Here is a 6,061-nt window from a genome sequence, read left to right on the forward strand (position 1 = left end):
TTCAGAAAAGGGCAACTAGAATGATTAAAGGGCTGGAACACCTTCCCTATGAAGAAAGGTTGAAACGCTTAGGGCTCTTTAGCTTGGAGAAACGTCGACTGAGGGGTGACATGATAGAGGTTTACAAGATAATGCATGGGATGGAGAAAGTAGAGAAAGAAGTACTTTTCTCCCTTTCTCACAATACGAGAACTCGTGGGCATTCGATGAAATTGCTGAGCAGACAGGTTAAAACGGATAAAAGGAAGTACTTCTTCACCCAAAGGGTGATTAACATGTGGAATTCACTGCCACAGGAGGTGGTGGCGGCCACAAGCATGGCCACCTTCAAGAGGGGGTTAGATAAAAATATGGAGCAGAGGTCCATCAGTGGCTATTAGCCACAGTGTGTATGTGTGTGTGTGTGTGTGTGTGTGTGTGTATATATATATATATATATATTTGGCCGCTGTGTGACACAGAATGTTGGACTGGATGGGCCATTGGCCTGATCTAACATGGCTTCTCTTATGTTCTTATTCTAAAAGTAAATTTCAAAATAGGACACAGCAAGAGACCTCTGAGATGCCACTATAACCACAGGCCAACTCCAACCTTTTTCTGGGTTTGGCCTGGTCCATGGACATTGTTGGGGTGCTCCCTAAATTTATGGGAAGGGAGCTTCTCCATAAATTCAAAGGTAGTGATAATGGAGGCCTCTCCCTGTGATGTCACTAGCTCCTCCCTATGATGTCACTGGATCAAATGTCTCTGGCTGGGCCCCAGCCCCCCTTCCCCTGGGAAATTGAAAAGTCTACGCCCCTGGCTTGGATAAGTGATTTAAAGAGACAAGTGCCTTCTCCAAGCCAGCTGACAGGGCGGTGGAGGCTTCAAGAGCCACACAATATGTGTGAAAGAGCCACATGTGGCTCCAGATCCACAGTTTGGCCACCCCTGGTCTGAAGCAATAGAGTAAAGTTAGAGTCCAGTGGAGCCTTTAAGACCAACAAAGTTTTATTCAAGGGATGATGAAGAAGTGTGCTTGCACAAGAAAGCTCGTACCTTGAATAAAACTTTGCTGGTCCACATCTGTCATTTATGTGTTGATTTGATATGCATCTTTTGTATGTTGGTAAGACAATGTGTTCCTTGAAAACCAGAATCACAGAACATTGCAATAAGTTGAATAACAAGTCTTGTTATTCAACTTACTTGTACCATTTATGGGAAACAATCCCACAGGTAATTGCCATTTATGGGAAATGCCACTTGTACCATTTATGGGAAAGAACCAGAGTTCTAACAGTTTCCACTTTTTTGCTGTTGAAAAAACTGTCTAGATATTACAATTAATACCTCAGTTAATATACTTATATCTTGCTTCAGAGAGTATGTACTCTGAGTATTATGGGTATGAAAACGTTGTGAAAGCAACGTCACCCCAGAGTCGAAAACGACTGGTGCTTGCACAGGGGACTACCTTTACCTTTTTTACTCTGAGTATTATGCAGCCTAGTGGTCTGAACAACCAGTTGAATTGGTCATCCTTTATCTGATTTATTTGGGGATGCCTTAAGATGAGTATTTTTGTTAAATAGGCATGAGTTGTTTTTAAAAATTATTTTCCTTAATGCAAAAATACCATTAACATTTTTACAAGCTTAATCATCTTATCAGATTTCACTTTATTACAAAAAAGGAATCACCCTCTCTAGTTAAGTCTATTCTTATTCCTATACCTCAAAACATTAACTAGTCTGAATAATAAGGGTTATTGGGAACTATCTCCTTTTCAGCTAAATAGTCCACCACAGAAAACAACAAAGCCTGCAATGTTTCTTGATTCATCCAGGTTGGGCATTGTAGAATGACATAATACAAACTTTTATTTTGCCATATTTGTAAACCTAATTTTTCTCTCAATTTTTTTTTCAATTAAGATTCTATTGTTGTTGTTCTAGCTATAGCTAATAGATATGAGATTAATCTTGTTTTTATTTTGTTGCCTGAAGGATTTGGAAAATGAGAAAGGGGGACCATCTCTGGTTGTTCAGGTAAGACACATCTAATGATTACATGCATGTGCTCTAAAATTTGCTAACAAAAATATTTAATGAATGGACAGTGCGAATAACAGCGCAAAAAGTCTCCTGCTTGCTGCAGTTCTTCCAGCATTTTGGGCTTGTGTGTGTGGGGTGTATACCATGTATTCTTCTTTGAGGTAAGTACTATCTTTTCAAGACTTTAAAAGAATTAAAACATTCTGGATGTCATGCTAGACAACAGGGGTGGCCAAACTGTCTTAACGTAAGAGCCACATAGAATAAAAGTCAGATGTTTGAGAGCTGCAAGACATGAACGTCAGGTGTTTAAGAGAAGGAAGGAAGGAAAGCAAATAGATGAGGGAGAGGTGGAAAGAAATCAACTTTAATTTTAAATGCATTATCCAAGCTGCTGGCTGGTTTTGCTTGGAGAAGTGATTTAAGGAGACAAATGCCCTCTCCAAGCAGGCCAACGGGGTGGTGGGGGGCTTTGAGAGCCACCATATGTGTGAAAGAGCCACAGTTTTGCCACCTTTGCTAGGCGAGTTCCAAATCTTTGTCCAATCTGTCTCTTGGATCCTGTCATGGCAATCCATTTGCCATAATGTTTGATATTTCAGTCTGGTTCACTTATTACAGATATAAGAATTTTGCAAAAGAGATGAGGTCTTTAATGAACCAACAAAACATGCACTCACTCTCTTTTGTCAAGCATCAGTATTTCAAATAATCGAGCTATTGTTTAAATCAAAGACTCGTTTTATTGATAATCCAATACTTGCTCCAAGGAATGATACCTTGGAAGTGATACAGAATGTTACATAGCATGGCATCTTAAAGGCTACTTCAAAGGCAAAGTTCAGATAACTTCAAAACATAACATACAGATGTGAATTGCATAGAAGATTCAAAGCATACTATCAACTACTCATTTGGATACTATAAGATCTCTTGTTTCCCCACACATTCCTGACTTGCTGATATGTATGGGAACTTGTGCGAGAGGCATTTCTGCTTTACAATTGGAAGATTACTTGCATATCCTGCATCCTTGAGAGTCAACAGGTGTGTGTGGGGGGGAAACTTTGAAGAGATATCTTTATTCAGAAAAGAGGGACAATAGAAAGGAGGGGGGGAAGTATGAGCACAGAATGCATGCTAAATTAATACTCAGAAATATCATGCTTGACACTTTCTCTCTGTAGCAAGGGGGAAAGCTCATATTTTGAATAAAACATTGGTTTTAAAGGTACTTTCTTTGTATCTCTCCTGTGTGACCGAGGGAACTGGGACGAGGAGGGAGAGGAGCTTCAGACAATAGAAGGAAGAGGGACTTGGTTCAAAAGTTCAGCTGTGCAATTGAGAGACCAAAATTAACCAACACACTGTTAACTGTAATAGACACAAGATGGACATAAATAAAGAACAATTGTGCAATTGAGAGAGCCTGGCAAAACTAGCTGTGACACAGAAGGAAGCAAGATTAGTTCTTTGGGTTTATTCAAGGAATATATTTTACTGTAATGTACAAAACAATTTCCTATTTCTGCTGTTATAGTTTTCCTTTCATTTTTGCTATTCTTAACTGAAAAAATTCTTCTGGCTGTTTTCTTACTCTTAACTCTTCAGGATGAAATGTTTAATTTTTTTGTTGTTTGTTGTTTTTTGTTATTTGTTGTTTTGTGTACAGTATGTTTTTTGTATTGCCATAGTTTCTATTTACTCTAAACTTTGCATTCTGCAAGAAGTTTATACTTAATGTCCTGTATCTTTGTTTCTTTTCTAACTTTTTAACGTTTTCTAATAAGTCCTTAACTTTTTGTTCTCTTTTTTAAGGTGTGAAGCCAAAGCTACCAGTTTACTCTCATAACAGTCTTGAAGGCATCCTGAACAACTGGCAATTCTAATAATTATAGTTTAGTTCAAAATAATTCTTAATGGTTTGAGTTATTTCCTCTCTGAATCTCTCATTCAATAAAATTGACTTAATTTCCAAATCCTCTGTCTGGGTGTTCTGTCTAATTTCCTTATACTGCCTTCAACATATGCATGGTCTGTCCACATAAAAGGTCCAATTTCCATGTCAATTATATTATCTTGTTTTAGTAATGAATCAGCCTTCCAACCCTTACTTTGCCATGAAGCTCACTGAGCATTTTAGGCTCTTGGCTTATCTTTCATTGATAGGGATGTTGACAGTGGCTGCATCTATGGGGAGTTTGGAGAGCTGGATACCCCTACTTTTTGGGAAGCTTTCACGCAATGGTGTACTTGTTCTTTTACAAAGGAATTTCAAAGGGAGATTAGAGAGACTGCTGAATTGAAACTAATAATGAAGCTGAAGACAACATATCCAATCCACCTCGACTGAATAGAGACTTAGGTTTCTTATCTCATAACCAATGCTAATTTCTCTACACCTACTACCCCTCTGCATATCACACCTAATCCAATCACACCTTCTGTTGTCATTCAGCATCTGAAATCACTCCACTTTCCAGTATATGAGATAGACTCATGCTCTAGCTGTATCTGAAGAATTAACAAAGCTATATTCTGGATATAAAGTAATCTGATGTAGTGTGCCTGAACACAAAAATATATCCTCAGAATTAAACTTTGTAAGTCTTAAATGTGCCACTGGGCTCAGACTTTGTTCTGTTGCTTCAGACCACCACCGCTACCCACCTAAATCTATCTGCAGATAGTATAGTATGTTCCTGCTGGCCAGAAGTAATTGTTGACTTTCATGCCTAGCCACACTTTGTGGACTCCTGCTGCGTCTCATGCAGCACTCTTGACATGGAGGTGGGAAGGGAGGGTTTAATTTCTCTAATTTACAAGTAAATGATATATACAGAAGTTGAATATATTTAAGTACAAAAGTTGAAGGTGGGCATTTTTGATAAAACTTATACCACCTGTTTACAAATATATTGCCTACTTTTTCACTTGTTCAAGAAGTCACAAAGAGACTGGACACATAGTGTGCTGCATTTTTTAATCCTCTTCTATGGTTGACCATGGCTGCAATTTTTTTTAGCACTGCTGTAGGAATTTTTTTAGAATACTGCATGGATATTGTGCCCACAGAATAGAACGCTGTAAGAGCCAAAAAGAGGCTAATGCAATAGTGCCCCCGTGTGGCTTATAACATTATCTTTGCCAATAGGACAGGAAGCAGTAGACATTCCAGGTTCCCTTCTGACCAGAATTGCCAGACTTGCTGTGCCACCATTTCCCCGCTTGTATGAATAACCTTCAAGGTTCTAGCAAGAATATTATCTAGCTTTATAGAAGCTCACCATGCTTTGTTCTGACAAATCTTATAACTCTCACCTAAGCTAATTCAGTAACCAACATCCCTGTTCAGAAATGTGAAGTCCCTGAAATACTAATGTAACCCCTATAACCCCACTGGTTTACTTTCTGTGCCCTATTTTATTCAACTCACTTCCCTTCTATCAAGTGATTTTAGCTCTGCTGTGCTCTGTATCCTGTTTCTACTCAACTTCTGACACTTTAGGCTACTTACCTAAATATACAAAGCTGCCTGATACCATATCAGACTACTGGTCTATTAAAGTCAGTTTGGGTTACTTCAATGAGCAGCAGCTATCCTGGGTCCCAGGCAGAAATCTTTCATGTCACTGTGTTCCTGATCTTTTTAAAATAAGAGATGCTGGACTGAATCTGGAACCTTCTGCATGCAAAGCAGATGCTCCACCCTAAGCTACAAAGCTACCCATTACCTCTGGCCTTCCTTGTCCTAACGTTAAAAGCACACAACTCCCACTGCTCCCATATTACTTGTCCTAACTCTGCCAAACAAAATGACCTGACTTTTCACTGCCTGCCTTTAAGCGACACTACTCACGTCCATTTCACTGTTAAGCATTTCCCATTCAGAAGAGTTCTGGAACATTCTAGAACACATTCAAATGAAAGGGGGCTAAGCAACAACAAGCGCCACAGGGCCGAAGTCCAGTCTAGTCCGACAGCCTAGGCAAGGCTAACTTCTGGCATCTCCCCCCCCCCTG

This window comes from Heteronotia binoei, chromosome 1, assembly GCF_032191835.1.
Source record: "Heteronotia binoei isolate CCM8104 ecotype False Entrance Well chromosome 1, APGP_CSIRO_Hbin_v1, whole genome shotgun sequence".
Classification (NCBI taxonomy): Eukaryota; Metazoa; Chordata; class Lepidosauria; order Squamata; family Gekkonidae; genus Heteronotia; species Heteronotia binoei.